The sequence below is a fragment of the Hylobates moloch genome, unplaced genomic scaffold (assembly GCF_009828535.3).
Source record: "Hylobates moloch isolate HMO894 unplaced genomic scaffold, HMol_V3 SCAFFOLD_7, whole genome shotgun sequence".
Classification (NCBI taxonomy): domain Eukaryota; kingdom Metazoa; phylum Chordata; class Mammalia; order Primates; family Hylobatidae; genus Hylobates; species Hylobates moloch.
Genome location: NW_026652282.1, coordinates 113,787,121 through 113,807,101, shown reverse-complemented (window position 1 = coordinate 113,807,101; position 19,981 = coordinate 113,787,121). Strand labels below are relative to the sequence as shown.

Here is a 19,981-nt window from a genome sequence, read left to right as displayed (position 1 = left end):
GTTGATCATCTTTTCATATTTCTGTTGGCTATTTGCATGTCTTTTTTTTGAGACATGTTTATTTAAGTCCTTTGCCCACTTTTAAATTGGGTTATTTATTCTTCTGTTATTAAGTTGTAAGCATTCCTTGTATATTTTGGAGATTAACCCCTTGTCAGAAACATGGTTTACAAATATTTTCTCCCATCCCGTAGGTTGCCTTTTCACTCTGTTAATTGTTTCCTTTACTGTGCAGAGGCTTTTTAGTTTGATGTATTTCCTCTTGTCTATGTTTGCTTTTGTCGCTGGTGCTCCAAAAAAAAAAAAAAAAACCAACAAAATCAAAAAAATACACAAAACACACAATTTTTGCGTGTTGATTTTGCATCCTGCAATTTTGCTGAAATTCTTTATTAGTTGCAACAGATTTTTTTTGTGTGTGTGTAAAATGTTTAGGGCTTTTTTCCATAAAGGATCATGTCATCTGCAAAAAGAGGTAATTTTACTTATTCTTTTGCAATTTGAACACATTTTATTTCTTGCCTAATTGCTCTGGCCAGGACTTCTTGTAATATGTTGAATAGAAGTGGCAAGAGTGGGCATCCTTGTCTTATACCTGATCTTAGAGGAAAAGCTTTTAGTTGTTCATTACTGAATATGACAGTAGTTGTGGGCTTTCCATATATGGCCTGTCCTTCTATTCCAAGTTTCTTGAGTGTTTTTGTCATGAAAAAGTATTGAATTTTCATTTGAGTGATGCTTTCTCTTCATAAATTTAGATGATCATGTGGATTTTGTTCTTTACTTTGTTAACATGATTTATCACATCGATTAACTTTTTGAGATGGGGTCTTGCTATGTTGCCCCTGCTGGTCTCTAACTTCTGGGCTCCAGCAATCCTCTTGCCTCAGCCTCCTGAATAGCTGAGACCATAGGTATGTGCCACCACACCAGACTCACATTGATTGATTTTTGTATGTTGAACTACCCTTTCATTCCAGGTTGTATTAGTCCATTCTCGCACTGCTATAAAAAAACACCCAAGACTGGGTAATTTATAAAGAAAAGAGGTTTAATTGGCTCATGATTCTGCAGGCTGTACAGGAAGCATGGCAGCATCTGCTCAGTTTCTGGGGAGGCCTAAGGAAACCTACACTCATGGTGGAAGGCAAAAGGGGAAGCAGGCATGTCTTATGTGTCCGGAGCAGGAGGAAGACAGGGGAAAGGTGCTACACACTTTTAAAACAACCAGATCTTGTGATAATTCATGAGGACAGCACTGCGGATATGGTGCTAAACCATTCATGATAACTCTTCTCCCATGATCAAGTCACCTCTCACCAGTCTCCGCCTCCAACACTGGGCTTACAATTTGACATGAGATTTGGGCGGGGACACAGATCAAAACCATAGGTATAAATTCGACATGGTCATGGAGTAGAATCCTTTTAATGTGCTGTTAAATTCAGTTTGCTAATATTTTATTGAGTTTTTAAAATCCTTATTTATCAGGGACATTGGTCTGTAGTTTTGTTATTGTGTGTTTATCTGGCTTTGGTATCAGAGTAATGCTGGCTTCATAGAATGAGTTTGGAAGTGTTCCCTCCTCTTTATCCAGACCCTTTTGATGCATTTACATAGGAATACGTATCTACAGAAATCTACAGTTTGGTTTAGAGTGTTCTCTTGAAGCCTAAATGATATTAAACTAGTCAGATTTTTTGGCTTTTGTCACACAACAGTCTCACTTGGAGAGTTTTCCATTGTGATACATATTGAGCCCTCCCCATTCTTTTAAGCTGCTGCACAATCCCCAGTCAATATTTCTTATCTTTTCTATACAGGCTTTGTGCTAATCTCTAGGTTTCAGAAAGGAAAACATAGGTGTTGGAATATAGCTGTGGACAAGACAGCCAAGACCTCTGTCCTCAGGAAGCTTACATTCTGGTTGGAGGAGAGAGACAGTAACTCGATCCATAACATAATTTCTGATTATGGTAAATGCCTTGAGGGAAATAAAAGCGTCACCTGATGGCAGGGCCAGAAGGTTGGTGGGTTCTTTAGGTGGTCCGAGAAGGTTCTTCTGAAATTGTGGCATTTCAGCTGAATCTTCAAGGAGCCAGCCATGTGACATGTAAATGTTTGTTGAATAAATGAATGAATGCGTGAAAGTAAAATGTTGACAGAAAGAATAAATACAGCAAAGTTGATTTCTGGTATGAACATATATCTATGATTCCATAGTGCATATAGCTGTTTATGGCTATAGCTGTCTGTATTAGGCTGTTCTTGCATTGCTATAAAGAAATACCTGAGACTGGGTAATTTATTTTTAAAAAGAGGTTTAATTGGCTCATACAGGAAGTATGGTGCTGGTGAAGCCTCAGGGACCTTTCAATCATGGCAGAAGGTGAAGTGGGAGCAGGCACTTCACAGAGCAAAAGCAGGAGGAGGGGGATGTGTTACACACTTTTAAATGACCAAATCTCATGTGAACTCAGAGCGAGAGCTCACTTATCACCAAGGGAATGGCTGAAGCCATTCATGAGGGATCCACCCCAGATCCAGACACCTCTCACCAGGTCCTGCTTCCAACATTGGGGATTACATTTCAACATGAGATTTGGGTGGGGACAAATATCCAAACTATCTCTCTGTTTATAGAGGGTTAACCATCCACCAAGTATCACAGAGTGGGTATTTCAGATGCCTCAAGGTTAGATGCTGCTCTACTTAAAGAAGTAGCCCACTTGAGTCAATGTTGAAGATCAAGATTTTTGGTATTGGGTAACTTGAGTCTTTGAAGCTCACAGGCAGGTACTCTTCTCATAAGGGGAGGGTTTAGGAAATGGGGTACCATGAGTTTAGTGTGGATATAATTGTCTGATCTCCAACACCTGGCATCAGCAATTATAGGATGTATACCTGCAGAGAAGGTTGATCTGAGAAGGACATATAAGTTGAAGGGTACAGGAGAAAGTTAGGAGGAGCTGGTGTAACATCAGACCTTCTCCAAATAGGGCCACCAATGGAGATCATGATGTGAGCTCCCTTTCTCTATCTCATGCTGACAAGGTTGAGAAGTCCCCATTAAGCCTTCATCTCCTCTCTCACTGAGAAGGAGACAGAAAGGAGCAGGTCTGTCCGGAAAGTCAGAGAGCTGGGGAAACCAGTGGAGACGGAGCTGATGTCAGAGTCAGAGACGCTGTCCTTAGTGGCACTGTTGCCTTTTTGGTAGGCAACACAGATAGGATGGCTATGGGATTTGGGTGGGCATCCCAGAGAATATCCTGTGACTTTACCCCCAAAAGAGTGATAGCAGTAGCTTTTGACAGGAGATAAAATGTGTTGTTTGTCAAGGTCTTATGTAAACAAGCCACAGTGCCCATGGTGATTTGGTTGGGTATTCATGAGTCACTAACCTAACAGGGAGTTCTGATGTTTTTTTCTTTTGATCCTAAGCGGAGATTACATGTCTATGGATATGTGTGTGTACACATACACACTCATGTTAGAAAATACATTGCATGACTGTGGCCCCTTAAATACATCCATAATCAGGCATGGATTCAAGCCACTAAACCTTGTAATGCCATTAAATAATTTGGATTGGGAGTTGGGAGTTTTGGGTCTCAGCCTGTGACATTTCACATGCCTCCCAGTTTCTCTGGACAGCAGTTTCATCTGTAAAATGATGAGGCTGTATGAGAATGATCTCAACTGCCCCTTTCAGCGTGAGTGTCAATGATTATGTGACTTTTGGAAATGTAGATCTTATTCGGGGGCCCATGGTGATTTTGCATAAACCACAGAGGTCAAATGGGCCCAAGCCTCTTGGGTTTGGAGGAGGAAACAGTGCATTATTTACAAGATACCACTGATTCAGTAGTTGGGTTTGTCAAATATGCAGTGAAGAAGGAAATTAAAAACACAAGATTAAATATGAAGGAAGAAGAAGAAAAGATCAAAGCCTTGGAGTTTTATTTCCAAGTTGCAAAGTGCAGCTGTCCGGACTTCCCCCTGACCTCCGGTCGCTCCTTGGAGACAGGGACTGAGTGGGACTCTGAATAGGGCTGCAGAGCTGGGCCCTATTCAATGGCCCTTCCCTACCCTTTAGCTTGGCCAGCAGTCATTCCCACCCTTGGACCTAAGTGAGTCTCCCATCCAATTGCTGCCTTTCCTTTCTCTGTCTCTGACTTTGGAGGACCAGCCTTCATTCCAGGTAAAACCCAGCAGAATAAGTCAGTGACACTACTTCAACATTTGAAATATTTTAAGTTTTTCCATTTTTGACTCATTGGCTCCCAGTGGTGTGAAAATCTACTTTCAGCAAATTTTCCCTCCAGTATTCTGTAGCAATAAGAGATGGCTACAGAGTTGGATCTGTTTTTCTCCTCTCCAGATTAATCTAAGGTAACATTTGAGGAACAGTTTTGTTAACACAACAGAGCAGAGAAACTAAAGGGATCTATTTCCCCCAAGCAGCCACTGAAGTTAAGAACAGGGAGTAGAAGTTTTGGAAATACTTTTTTAGAGGTTTTAAAACATTGCCGTATTTATTTATTTATTTATTTTTAAAGAACAGCAGCTTGGAATGTTCTGCTTTTTTTTTTCTTTTTTTTTTTTTTTGAGACCGAGTCTCACTGTGTTGCCCAGGCTGAAGTGCAATGGTGCGATATCAGCTCACTGCAACCTCTGCCTCCCAGGTTCAAGTGATTCTTCTGCCTCAGCCTCCTGAGTAGCTGGGATTACAGGTGCCCACTACCACGCCCAGCTACTTTTTGTACTTTTAGTAGAGAGGGGTTTTGGCATGTTGGCCAGGCTGATCTCGAACTCATGACCTCAGGTGATCCGCCCACCTCCACCTCCCAAAGTGCTAGGATTACAAGAGTGAGCCACCATGCCTGGCCCAGAATGTTCTACTTTTTAGTTTGATGTCACTTAGTCCAGAGCAGGCAGTTAATGGTGGGGGGCTCTTAGCAGGACCTGCATTCCATGTAGGCCACAGAGCCTATACCATGAAATTGTGGAGGGGCTGCCAAAGCCCTGGGTTGTGGAGCTGCAAGTCTTGCTCCTGCCAAAGTTGGAGGCCTGGACCCCAAGACCACACCGTGACTCAAAAGACTGGGTCCTGCTGAAGCCACTCTACTCACCAGAGCAAGCTCTCTTTAGGGGAGGCCCTGCTGCCTGGGGCATGGTGGCCACAGGAAAGGGGAGGCCAGGGGAAAGGAGTAGGTTGTCCTTCAAAGAAGCAGCTCTGAAGCTCAAGGACCCTGGCACCCCTGATTCCATAGCAATAAGGGAGCAGCTACTGGAAATTCCATGGATCAGAAGGTGCTTTTGGAGCTGCCAGATGAAAGAAAGGAAAAAAGATGAATAGATGTATGGAGAAGGCAGGTTAACAGAATGATAGAACAGGGGAAGGGGAAGAAGGGGATTCACAAAGAGAGAAAAAGAGAGTGAGACAGAAGATGGTGATATAGCTCAAAGAAATGAGAATAATTGCGGTAACAGAATACTCACTCATCTTTTTCCGGAGCTCCTGCTGGGGAGACTTGATTGGCAGGTGTGTCTTGAAGGCCTGGGAGACCTGGCAGATGGCTGCCTCCTTCCCCATCTTGCTTGGGCCTGCCTTGACCCTGAGCCTGTGGTTGGAGGTCTCTCAGTTCTGACCTCTTGCTCTGGTGTCCTGTGTGCCCTTCCTCTGCCCTCCTCTGCTTCTGGCTGGCTCCCTCCCTCCTCTCTTCCCTTCCTCTTCTCTTCCCTTCCTCTTCTCTTCCCTTCCTCTTCTCTTCCCTTCCTCTTCTCTTCCCTTCCCCCTCCCCTCCCCTCTCCTCCCCTCTCCTCCCCTCTCCTCTCCCCTCCCCTTCTCTTTCTTTTCTTTTCTCTTTTCTTTCTTTCCTTTCTTTTTCTTTCTTTTTCTTTCCTTTCTTTCTCTCCTTTCTGTCTTTCTTTTCTCTTTCTTTTCTTTTTCTTCCTTTTTTTGTTCTCCTTCTCTTTCTCTTTTTTTCTTCTTTCCTTCTTTCTTTTCTCCTCCGTTCCTCTTCTCCTTTCTTTCTTTCCTTTTTTCCTTCCTACCTTCTAACAGAGTCTTGCTCTCTCATTCAGGCTGGAGTGCAGTGGTACAATCATAGCTTACTGTAGCCTAAAACTCCTGGGCTCAAGTGATCCTCCCACCTCAACTTCCTGAGTAGCTGGGACTACAGGCACACACCACCACACCTGGCTTTTTTTTTTTAATCTTTATTTTTTGTAGAGACAGGTATCTCACTATGTTGCCCAGGCTAGTCTCAAACTCCTGGCCTCAACTTATGTTCCTGACTCAGCCTCCTGAGTAGCTGGGACTACCAGCATTTGCCACCATGTCTGGCTATGTTTTCTACTTTTTGTAAAGGTGGGGTCTCTGTATGTTGCCCAGGCTTGTCTTGAACTCCTAGGCTCAAACGATCCTCCATCTTGGCCTCCCCAAACCCTGGGATTACAGGTGTGAGCCACCATGCCCAGCTCCTCTCTTTGTCCTTTTTCCCCACTTTGACAGCACCACCTCCGCTCCAGCTGATCTGAGGTCCCCCATTTTTAATGCCTCTAACAAAACCAAGGGTTAGGCAGGACCCAAGAGCTCCATGTTATGGTGACAGAGTTCCAATTAAGGACATTGGGTATGGTGTGTGGTCAGCAGGAATGTTGGCTTTTCTCTGCAGAACTGACAGGTGATTCAGAGCTTGTGGAGTTTGTCAAATGCAGCTTTCACCTCCCGGAGATATCCTCTGGGGCCTTGCATGGAGACACTTGTGATGACTGGTTCCCTGTCTCACTAAGATGTGGGTTTCAATAAGGTCATGTTAATGGTATTTCGTCTGTTGTAGTAAGATTTGCAAATTGCCCAGATTAGCATACACAGAAACAGAAAAAAATTCAGATCCATTTTATGTTTACTAGCCCAAAGTGAATGTGCTTTATAGGCTCCAAATGTGTAGATCAAGGTTGCCAGCTCTTCAAGTCCCCAGCTGACTTTGCAAGCCCTCACCCTATCAGCAACCTGTGGCCCTTCAGGCCCCATGGGAAGTAATAACAGTAAGTGGGGAAGTTTGTCAAAGGGTGGCAGAAAGGGGATTCCTCCTTATTAGACCGTGGCTCTAATGAGATGGTGAGCATATTTTCCAAGCAGCCCCCTTAAAAAAAAAAAAAAGAAAAGAAAAAGAACAGAATCCATAATGTGATCAGGCCAAGTGTGCTTACGTGAACGACAAGGGAAACTATTTGAAATTGGAACTGTTGTATAAAATACAGGGCATGTGTTTGCCAGAATTATGACAACCACTACTTTCTGTAAACCCAGAAAAGGGCCACAGCAGGATTGCCAGGGTCCCTTTGGAAAACTGGACTTCATTCCTACAGCTCTGTTCCCTGCCCCCACACCCTCTCCAGCCCTAGCTCAGCTTTTGGTAGCATTTAGAAGGCCTTGGTAATTACTGAAGGCAAGTGGTAGAAGACAGATTTTGAAAAGGACAGCTTTGTTGTTGCTAACATCATGGGCACTGTTTGTAAGGGGTTTGTTGTTTTTGGAGGCGGGTAGGAAGAAGGAGGAGGAATTCAGTCAAGCCCTTCCAGCTAGAGCTCTGTGAGCTGCACAACCTGGATCCTGCTGCTGTGCCAGCACCTGCCAGAGATAAAACAGGCCCTTTCTTTCTTGTGCGTTCTCTGCCTACTGCTGCAGCCACAGAGAGAAACAGAGATTCTGAATGGTTTTCAGGCCCCTCCTGGCCTTCCTGTCATATATTTCAGATACTTTCAAAGAAAAAAATAAAGAGCAAAGTTGATGTTCCAGGGAGGCTCTTGTGAAACACTGCATTGTACACAAGGGTTTCCTGGCACAACAGTGGGCTGGGGTGTAAAGGTCTGGAACGTCCCTTCCACAATGACCATTCTAATGACCATTCTAGACTTCTTTGATGCCAGTAAGTCCTATAGACCAGGGGTGTCCAATCTTTTGGCTTCCCTGGGCCACATTGGAAGAAGAATTGTCTTGGGCCACACATAAAATACACTAATGACAGCTGACGAGCAAAAAAAAAAAAAAAAAAAAAATGCAAAAACATCGCAAAAAAATCTCATAATGTTTTAAGAAAGTTTACGAATTTGTGTTGGGCCACATTCAAAGCTGTCCTGAGCTGCATGCATGTGGCCCGTGGACTGTAGGTTGGACAAGCTTGCTATAGAAGAAAAAAAGTTAATGTTTTCCTCAAGGAGAAGAATTGGGTCATATATGTTCGTGTTGAAGATCATCACAAACTTTTCAGTCAGTCGGGATGTCACACGGAGCATGTCTAACTGAGTTACTGCATGAACTTGCCCTGCACAGGACTGGGGGACTTGCTAACAATCTCGTATTTCTTCAGATAAACACTAGGTGGCATGGAGAACTTAATAAATAGAAAACACTAATATCACAAATTGGAAAATAGAGAACCTTCTTCTCTCACTGGCAGCAATTTTTAAATCTCCCAGTCAAAGTTCAACAGAAAACAACAGCAATATGGCTAACGTTGTTTATTGAGGCATTCACAAAGAGAACCAAGCTAGAGGAATTATTTCACAAAATCTCTCCTTCTAATCTTTTCTGGAATATCGTTTCATAAACGTGATGATAAATTCAAAAATAATTGTTCCCATGACCAAATTCCGTAATAGAAAACAGTCTATTTCTGTCAGTGTGGACGTGTTTTTCATTTGCAAAATCCTGACAAACTTTTCTTCCTCCCCCTTTTCCTGTATGAAATGAGCCAAGGGGGCGGGAGTTGGGGGGAAACAAAGCTGACTGATCATTCTTCTCCAAAATCCCTTTGGATTAAAAGGCACAGTTTCTCCTGCCATTTTGACATTCCCAACATGTTTGCTTTTCTGTGTTCAGGGCTAGAAAGAGGAGTGAGTATCTTTCCCATAATGCTGAGTACAAAAACCTAGGGAGCAGGTGTCCTAGTGTAACCGCCCAAGGGGTTCTTCCTGCCCACTGCACAATCAAAATCAATTCACAGAGACCATGTCATTGCAGTAAAGAAAGAGTTTAATTAACGTGAGGCTGGTCACACCATGCAGAAGATGGAGTTATTATTCAAATCAGTTTCACGGAAGGTTCAAATGTTAGGAGTTTTTCAAAGATAATTTGCTGGACAGGGAGCTAAGGTATGGACAGTGCTGACTGGTTGGGTCAGATGAAATAATAGGGAGTTGAAGCTGTCCTCTTGGACTGATCGCTTCTGGGTGGGGCCACAGGAGCAGTTGGCAGGTCCAGGTGGAGCCTTCCGTCAGACATGCAAAAAACCTGAAATGGTATCTCAAAAGGCCAATCTTAGGTTCTACAATGGTGATGTTATCTGCAGGAGTAATTGGGAAAGTTGCATATCTTGTGACCTCCAGAATAATGGCTGGCAATCCTTGATATCTATACCTTAATGAAATTCAGGCTTTTCTAGCCTCCTAGTCTGGTGGTTTCTCATTAGCTTTACAAAGGCAGTTGAGTTTTGGGAAAGGACTATTATCATTTAAACTATAAACTAAATGTCTCCCAAAGTTAGCTTGGCCTAAACCCAGGAATAATTAAGGGCAGCTTGAAGGCCAAAGGCAAGATGAGGGTTGGCCAGATCAGATCTCCTTCACTGCCATAATTTCCTCACTGTTACGATTTTTGTAAAGGCAGTTTCACTAGCTACAGTTCAATGCCTAGATCATTTCTGACAATAATACATCCTCTCTTTTGCTTAGCAAATCCTGTAGGGAGAAGCAGAGCTGTATCACACAAAGGCATTCTTGACTCACCAGGTACTGATTATTAGAGCAAGGCCACTTAGGGGCCTCTTCTAGCCTTCTGGCAGTTGAAAGTTCTAAAACATACAAAGTTCTCAGCCCTGCCCCTGCCAGACAGACAACAGGCTAGTCAAGGCAGAAGCAAAGGTTGTTGCCACTTAGAATAACAGGAAGCTGTGCCTTCCAGGTGTCATTTCTAAGAATAAGAGTCAGGCAGAAAAGTTAGTATTTTGAAAGGCTTCAGCTGTCTTAAGGAATGCTGTCTTAGCATAGCTGAAACCTATGTTGGAATAGCTTAAAATCCTACACCTAATCACAGTACCTGAAGTCACCAAGACACTCAGGTTCAATCTCCACAGAGACAGCGATCAGGTGCCAAGCAATGGGAGTTTGTGGCCCAGCCCTAGCCTTTATGTGTGACCTCTCTGACTCTCCCTGAGTCTCTGTGTCTCCATCTGTGAGATGAGAATTCCAATTGCCATTCAAATTCTCAGTGCTGTGTGGAGGAGCAAATCAAATGGGAAGGTGCTTTGTAGGCCAAGTCATACCCCAGTATCATGATTCCAAGCAGAAGAGAGAAAACCCAAACTGCACTTTTATTGCCTTATTTCACTACAATCAGCAAGAACAGGACAGTCCAATTATGTAGGCTCATTTCAGCAGCATGAACCTGAATGACCACCCTATCACCCCACATTCAGAAGGTGTCTCCTCACCTAATTTTTGTGGGTCTGCTTTTGATCCCTTACTCTCGTTTCCTCATAAAGGAAATTCTGCACACAAGATCTCTGTTCACCCCCCTTTAACTCACAGATCTGTAATGGTGAAACAGCCTTTCTATCTGGGGTGCCACCCGAAGTTCTTTGTTTCATGGCCAAGGAAATCAAGGATGCAGACACTCCAAGGGTGAGGATAGAGGAGGACTTTAATAAGCAAAAGAAAGAGAGAAAGCCCTCTGCCATAGAGAGGGGTCCCCCCCAAAATGTTGCCACTTCACAGTTGAATACAGAGGCTTTTATAAGAAACTGATGAGGGTTGGGTGTCTCATTTGCATGAGGTGCAAATTTATCGTAACTCCACCCCATCCTCCTAGTGCACATGTGGGCCCTTTGCTTGAGTTATTCCATATTGCTTTGTTCCCCTTACTGCACATGTGTCAGGGGATGGAATTTTCCATTGCAGGGATGTCTAGGCAAGTCTCTTGTGTAGCTTTTCTTATCTATGTGGCTGTGGGCATACCTTAGGCAAGCACCCCTGTGCAAGTTCCCTTATCTGTGTCTGCAGGCTGTTCTTTGTTTGAAAGAACTCAACTGAGGACCCACCCTAACTGCCTGCCTGACCAGTTTCTTCCTTCCTCCTCTTTTAGTGGTCTGCTTTTTGTTAAATAAATCATGTTAATTTCCACAGAATTTAAGACACATACACACAGACCAACCCACACACACACACTTAAGCAGATTTTAACATGCATTTTAAACTGAGGGAATATTTTCTTTCTTGAAGTTTTTGGGGACATTGTATAAAAAAATTATAAACTGGTTACATTTGCACTGAAATTTTGGACATCTCTATGTTTTTCATCTTCCCTCTCTCCCTGGAAATGAAGAATCTGCTAATACAGTTTCAGCAAGGATGACATCCACTTCATTTGTGTACTGCATTCCTCAGAAGTGATGGGCTTTTTAAAAAGTTAATCAGGAAAATCCTTTTCTAGAAAAGTGTACCATGCCCTAAAAGATCACTTTTGCAAATGTGGATTTTTTTTCTCTGAGGGAAGAATCTCTTGCCCCTCCACCCTTCTATTATGAAAAATTTTAATCATACAGTAAACTTAAATATTTTTGCAATAAACATCCATGTACCTATCACCCAGATTTTGCCACCAATTTTTTGCTATACTTGTTTTATCACATGTCTGTAGATCCATCCAACCCTGTATTGTCCACTACTCCATCTTATTTTCCTGATGCACAAATGTGGATTTTGGCTTACAGAATTTGCTTAAAATGATATCCACTGTTGGGGCTACTACAAAGCTTTCACTCTTTTCCTACTTACTTGAAAAGAACAACCTATGTTCACCTAGAGACTTCATTTGCCCTGGTGAGCTTGCGCTGCTTCAGTCAAAGGATGAAGCATGGCTCTGCTGATGGACTGTTAGCCATGGCTCAGTGAACTCAAGGCCACACTGACTCAATCTTGTGCTGTGTCTGTGGCCCAGGCTAAATGTAAGGTGTTCTGGGGTCCTTGTGGCTTAGATCATCATGAGTGACTGGGAACCATTATGTACACAGTGTCCTTTCCTCTCCTTCTACTCTGTTTTCCTTGAAGTCAAATTAATATTCAGTCCCATTGGCCAGGTGTGGTGGCACGTACTTGTAATCCCAGCACTTTGAGAAGCCGAGATGGGCAGATCACTTGAGCCCAGGAGTTCAAGACCAGCCTGGGCAACATAGTGAGACCCAGTCTCTACAAAAATAAAAATAAAAATAAAAATAAAAAATAGCCAGGCATGGTGGTGCACACCTTAGTCCTAGCTACACAGGAGGTTGAGGTGGGAAGATCACTTGAGCTCAGGAGATCAAGGCTGCAATGGGCCATGATTGTGCCACTGCATTCCAGTCTTGGTGACAAACTGACATCCTGTGTCTAAAAAAAACATGAAAAACAATTCAGTCCCACCGTCATTTCTCTCGATTAGGCATTGGCCACCCACAGCTAACATACCAAAATTCAGGTCTTTTTTATTTTTACTTGCCTACAGAAACAGCTGAGAACATATCCTGGGTCTTGTCATGTCCTTCATCTTCGATTTTTGCACTTTTCTCCTGCTTCCTGGTGGCCCTTCTTTGCCTTACCCACATAAACTGTATGATATCTCCCTCTGACTGTCCACTCCAAGCTGCCATTCCCCAAAATATGCTAAACTTTAAAACTACTCTTACTCTTCAGTCAAAATGTTTATCCTTACATTATAACAGATCTCAGATAGGAGAACATGACTAAGGATTAACTAAAGACACTTATACTAAGGTATAAGTGGATGATAGACCTTATCTTCACAGAGATTACATTTTATTTATTTATATTTTTTTGAGACAGGGTCTCACTCTGCCACCCAGGCTGGAGTGCAGTGGTGCAATCTCGGCTCTCTGCAACCCCCTACCTCCCAGGCTCAAACAATCCTCCCATCCCAGCCTCCCAAGTAGCCGGTACTACAGATACATGTCACCACAACCAGCTAATTTTTGTATTTTTTTGTGGAGGCCAGGTCTCACTATGTTGCCCAGGCTGGTCTCAGACTCCTGAGCTCAATCAATTCTCCCACCTTGGCCTCCCAGTGTTGGGATTACAGGCGTGAGCCACCACACCCAGCCTTAGACATTGCATTTTAAAAGAAAGAGGTGCTTATTAGCTCAAATGGATCTTAAAATGGTAGTATATGTGAGATATCACGAGGGAGGCCCATCTGGATTAGTGATCTTTGTCTACTTCCAGACCTGTGCTTGCTCTGTTCCCTTTACCGCAATGTAAGGAATTTGTTATGTCTGACTCTTCAGAGAAGTTGGCAACCCCTGCTCTAGACCTTCAGCACAAAAGGCATACTCCTTTTATTTGAGCTTGTTTCCCATGCCACTGTCTTGAGTAAATAACATCTTAAACTATCATAGGTAGTTTCTAGAAAGTTTAGGAGTTTTCTAAACATGGGACACATGCACAGAACATCTGCGTGGTGGGCATTTAGCAATGCTTCAAGGGTCCCAGTATCACTCAGAGCTGGGCACCATTTGTCAGGGTGGGCATTTGGAAGGTCCTAAAGTAAAAAAGTCTCTTTTATTATTGGTTTATCTCAAATGAGTTTTGGGGTCATAGACTGCCATATTGTGCCCAAACTTGCTGCCCAGATTTCCACATTTTTATAGTGTATTCAATGCTTGTTTTTTTAAAAAAATATTTTTATATTAGAAATTATTATTTAGGTTTTGTTGGCAACATAACCATAACATACCCTACAAAACCAAAGTAATCACAATAATTTCTTATACTTGTTATAAGTTATGATTTCCAAAGTACTTTTATGTATGCTATCTTATTTTATACAGCAGTACTGACACATATGCAGGGCAGATATATAGATGCCCACTTTGTAGATGAGAAAATGGAGGCTCAGAGAAGTGAGATGATTTTCTCAGGGTCTAACAGCTAATGAGGGTCAGAACTCAATTTCCCATCTTCCAACTCCTAGATTATAGGATCACACTAATTGGGTTGATGAGAAAGCCAACTTCTGAGAGGACTGATTGTATGAAGTGGAAAGATCTGTGTTGGTATATGATGCCTAAGATTGAGCTTTGTATGGTGGCACTTCCGTTCTTCCTCAAGAACTGAGCTTAATGATTATTCAAACTTGGTAAAATGCTCTGTAGCTAAGAATTATTATAGAAAGAGAGTGTGTTGAGCTCTGGGGCCCGCATGTTATATAGGATCTGGGTGGAATCTTTGTGCTGTCCATTCCTACAAAATAAGATTAATCCTACCCCAGAAGATGACTCACTACCACACATCTGAAGACAGCAAGAATTAATGGCAGTTCTAGCCACTTGGCCGAAGAAATCCTCAACTTGGGTCACCTTGTGAATCTTTCAGACCAATCCCTCCACCCTTCTTAGCTGTCCCAAGGGTTCACATTCTTTCTATCTTTGCCTCTATGAATAAGTGTCAACTCTGATCAGCAACAAAAGTTGGATGCTAAAAGCAAACTGGGGAAGTGCCAATTCTAAAGTCTCTGAAGACTGTGTTGCATTAAGCCTTCCCAAGAACCTCTCACCTGCATCCAAGCCAAACATTATATACAGGGCCTAGTGCAACACTGTGTTTTCTTTGGTTTTAAAAGAGAACTTTAAAACCAAATCCAATCTCTTATTGATGACCTTTGAACCATTAGCCACTGTTGGGTAGTCGAAGTGGAACAAGTACAAGTATTATTGCTTATCTTCAGGCTGGATCTACTCACCAAAATCATTGGTTGAAAAGTAAAAAAATAAAAAATAAAGCAGTCAGAGAAGTTTTTGGTGTCATGTAGACAAAAATGTGCAGAAACAGTGTATACTTGCACACAGAATTCAGGAAGCTGGTTTGTATCAAAAGATGAAGCCTAGTTTTAGAATGTGTGTAGTCCATCACATAGGATGTTCAAAAGAAAGCTACTCTTTGGGAAGGGTCGGAGACAAATGATAGATCAAACTAAAGAGGCAGATTACTTTTTAAAGAGATGGAGCCAGGCATGGTGGCTCATGCCTGTAATTCCAGCACTTTGGGAGGCCAAGGCAGGAGGACTGATTGAGCTCAGGAGTTAGAAACCAGCCTGGGCAACTTAGCAAGACCTTGTCTCTACTAAGAGTCGAAAAAAAAAATCAGCTGGGCATGTTGGCTCACGCCTGTAGTCCCAGCTAATCAGGAGGCTGAGGTGGGAGGATCACTTGAGCCCAGGATTACAAGGCTACAGTGGGCCATGATTGTGCCACTGCACTCCAGCCTGGGCGATAAAGTGAGATCCTGTCTCAAAAGAATAAAACAAAATTTAAAGACATGGAGTTATGAAAGCTAATCAGAAGAAGAGATTTAAGCATCATGCTCAACTCTGAAACCCAACTTCTGTCACTTAGTATCAGTATCTGTCTTTGATGCTGAAAATCCACATGATTGGAAACGATTCTGTCTTGGTGTTGAGTGGCTACCATCAAGTCAACCAGTGATCCAAATCATTCAGATACTGTGCAAGAAACTAGTCATGAGAAGCTTGATATTTTTTTTTATCAAAAATGTCTCAACCTCACTTGGACAGAAATGGAAAATGACATTTGAAACTTTAATCCGTTAATATGTAGTCTGGTTCTTTCCGAAGGTTGCAAAGTTTCCAAGTTCTGAAACTCATAACTAACCATATGGAAACAGAATGTTCTACAAATCTTGGCTTCCCGAATATTGTCAGAATATGAGTGACTCTCATTGACACTGTGCAGGAACATACATGGATGACTGCCTGCATGTATGTTCCTGCCAGGGCAAGCCCTTTCCTCTCATAAGACGAGTCTCCTTACTAGGACAAGACCATTGAATGTTAAATTTCTACCACCAAGCCTTTGCTCTTGCTGCTCCCTCACCCCATACAAAGTGCCGGCCTTGCTTATCCTTCAAGATCCATCTCTGATTCCACCTGATATGGTTTGAGTCTGTGTCCTCACCCAAATCTCATGTTGAATTGTAATCCTCAGTGTTGGAGAAGGGGCCTGGTGGGAGGTGATTGGATTATGGGGGCGAATTTCCCCTTTGCTGTTCTTGTGATAGTGAGTTTCCATGAGATCGGGCTGTTTAAAGGTATGTAGCACCTCCCCCTTCACTCTCTTCCTCCTGCTCCAAACATGTAGGGACATGCCTGCTTCTCTGTTTTCTGGGCGACAGAGCGAGACCCTATCTCCCTCTCCCTCTCTCTCTCTCTCTATCTGTCTATCTATGTATCTATATCTATATATATATATATATATACACATACACACACATACATATATACATATATATATATATATATATATATATTCTAAATTATTCCTGTGCTTTTATGCTGGTCAAATTCATTTCTGGTCAATACATAATACACCATGATTATAAGTTTCCTGAGGCCTCCCCAGCCATGCTTTCTGTACAGCCTGCAGAACCATGAGCCAATTAAACCTCTTTTCTTCAAAAAATACCCAGTCTCACATAGTTCTTTATAGCAACATAAGAACTAAGACACCACCTTCCCATGAAACTTCCTGTGACTACTCCCTCAATTGGGATCTCTGCAGTTTCTCATAGCTCATGGGACTTACCATTGATATAACACAAGTTGAGACTCTTTGTTGGTCTTGCTGTCCCCACTTACTACTCTGCTCTAGTCCATTCTCTAATCATATCCTAACTGCCACAGCTCAACTCCCAAATGAGTCTCACAGAGAAGAAGAGTGGGCTTGAAAGTCAGACAGATGTGTCTTCAATGTGGAGCCCCTATACTTTTTCTAGGTCTGAGAATGGTTGAAATACCCACTCAGAGCTTCTCTCAGTTTCTTCATCCACTAGGAACAATGGTACCCATATCACAGGGTTGTTGTGAGAGACATTTGTAATGTGACAATGGCACAAGGCATGGTACATACTAAGCAGGTTTAATAAATGGTCGATATGTCTGTACTTCCCCATGTACTGTGCAGGATACAGAATGGGTAATGGGTCATAACTTGAGTAATGAATACATTTTCAATGCAGCATCCCTGATCATTGGATTATAAAATAATAATTCTGGAGTTATAAGACTGGGAAAGGTTATAAGATATCATCTTACTATGATGTATTTATTAATATGGAAACATGTTCACAAACTATCATTAAACCAAAAAGGCACTTTCTTAAATAGGAAACTTGGGGTCTGTATGCATTTGGCCACATGTGTGTGCACCGTTGTGCATAGGTAAAATATCTTTATCTATTCTTACATAGTTAGATTAAGAAGTACACACTAAACAGTGGTTAACCAAAATGTTAACAATGGTTATCTCTAATAGGATTGTAGACCATTTATCTGTATTAATACATTAAATATTTATTATTATAAATATGTACTATTTATAATATTGTATAATTGTTCTTATCTGTATTAATTTTTCTGTATTGTTTTTATTATGAACATGTACTACTTGTGTAAATAAGGCATAATACATGATTTTTAAAATGACATATATATAATTAAAGTATGAATAGAGAAAGGGGCTTGGAGGCAGGGAAAATGCAAAAATAAAAAAACAACGTTTTAGGGTCATAGGATTAGGGGTGCTTTCTCAGCCCCCAAATTTTCTGTTTTGTTATCCTTCTCTTGTTCTTCTTTCATGACCTTTACCATAGTTTTTAGTTTATACAAATCATTTACTAGGCCAGATGCAGTGGCTCATGCCTGCAATCCCAGCATTTTGGGAGGCTGAGGTGGGAGGATCACTTGAGCCCAGGAGTTCAAGACCAGCCTGTCCAACACGGTAAAACCCCGTCTTTACCAAAAAATACAAAAATTAGCCAGGTGTGGTGGTGTATGCGTATAGTCCCAGCCACTTGGGGGACTGAGGTAGGAGAATCACCTGAGCCTGGGAGGTCGAGGCTGCAGTGAGCTGTGATTGTGTCACTGCACTCCAGCCTGGGAAACAGAGTGAGACCCTGTTTCAAAAAAAAAATCATTTTCTAAATTATTCTTATGCTTTTATGCTGGCAAAATTAATTTCTGGTCAATACATAATCAGGCTGTTATTGACAAGGCAGTATTCTAAGAAGGGAATCTTCTTCAACGTCTAGAATTATCAAAATGTATAAAATGGACTGACTATGTCTTGACCAATCTGTTAACTGGCTTCTTTCTGGTGGACCCCAGTTATTTTGACTCTGGTACTCAGTGTCATGTGGATCCTGCCTAGAGTTTCCCAGTTGTTCCACAGCTCTGGGAACTGAAAAGCTCTTGTGCTGTTGGCCAGGGAGGGAGAGAAGCTTCTGCATGTGTGCACCAGCCTATTGGAGTTGCCTTTTGTGAGGCTAGAAGCATGGTGCCTGCCGGAGCTGTGAGTAGCCCTGGGATGCAGACTGTCCTTCCTTCCCATCTGCTCTGCCAGCAATTGTCCTGTCCCAGTAAGTACCTTCCCCTCCATGCCACCCTGTCATGGTGGCCAGCTCAGGACTGGGATGTGGCGCTCTTATTCACAACCCATAGGAACACAACCTGGATTTGTAGCAGAGGTAGAGGAATAAATGGGGCCAAGGCCAGGGGACACAGGATAGAGTTGGAGAAGGTCTGTTCTTTTTTCTATTGACTTTAGGAACAGGTGACTGTATGGTTACAGTGTCTGCCTAGATTTTAAACTCAGTTTGTTTTACAGTTTCAACAACAAGATTAGAAAATATTTATTGAGTTCTTACTATTTGCCAGATACTTAGTGATATGGTTTGGCTGTTTCCCCACCCAAATCTCATCTTGAATTGTAGTTCTCATAATCCCCACCTGTCATGGGAGGGACCTGGTGGGAGGTAACTGAATCATGGTGGCAGTTACCTCCATGCTGTTCTCCTGATAGTGAGTTCTCACGAGATCTGATGGTTTTATAAGGGGCTTTTCCCCCTTTTGCTTGTCACCTCTCTTCCTGCTGCCATGTGAAGAAGGGTATGTCTGCTTCCCCCTTTCCACCATGATTATAAGTTTCCTGAGGCCTTTCCAGTCATGCTAAACTGTAAGTCCATTAAATCTCTTTCCTTTACAAATTACCCAGTTAGCAGCGTGAGAATGGACTAGTACACTTAGCTATGCTAAGGAGATACACTGGTGAACAAAACAGACAAAACTCCCTTCCCTCACTGACTTTATATTATATTGTTGTAGAGATTCTCTCAAACCTGATGATGGCTTTCCAATTCCAATCAAAACAGAAAATAAGGTAATGAACTCTGGATTAAGAATCATCTGAGACACTTACCTGGCAGTGGAAATACCATCATCACAAAGGTGGTTTTTCCATGGCCAGCCTTATCCATTGCACTCAGATGTGCTGACCCCTGCAATTTCCCCAAATGTGAAAAACTTGACTGCATAATTTGTGATAGTGGGACTTTCATTCACACTTCCCCTGGGGGAAAAAGAAAAAGGAAATAGACGAGCACATTCGACATTTCTCAGTGGCGTGGCAGATCTCTAGGGCTTTATCTCCTTGTCTCATTCAGAGTGTGCCTCTTCCAGGAAATAGGCATTTACATTATGAACACTTACTTTGATCTATTCTGCATGATCTTTGATATCCTCTGTCATTTTGGAAAATAGCCCCAGAATCCAGACTTTCAGCTTTTGGGACAAGGTAAGCATAGGGAGTAGACAAAATTCCTTTCACCAAGAGGTGGAAGAAAGTGTAGTCTGTCTTACTACATATAGATGTAATGAGGTGGAAGAAAGTGTAGTCTGTCTTATTACATATAGAGGTAATGCTGGGAGTATAATTTTCTAATAACAGTAAAAGAGAATGTCATAGAAGATATACAGCCTGCTAAAGAATTATTTTATATAAAATGTAACTGTGTCACAACATGATTTGTATACAATGTTCTGATTATATTTATATCTTTGTTTTGTTGTTGTTGT

General features: G+C 42.2%; 1 non-coding gene across 1 annotated transcript; it reads left to right on the top strand.

The window, feature by feature from the left end:
* The first annotated feature begins 19,317 nt into the window (after positions 1-19,317).
* LOC116812393 (U1 spliceosomal RNA) lies at positions 19,318-19,476 on the top strand. Its single transcript, XR_004370691.1, has one exon. It is a non-coding gene; the product is annotated as a U1 spliceosomal RNA (small nuclear RNA).
* Positions 19,477-19,981: the final 505 nt, after the last annotated feature.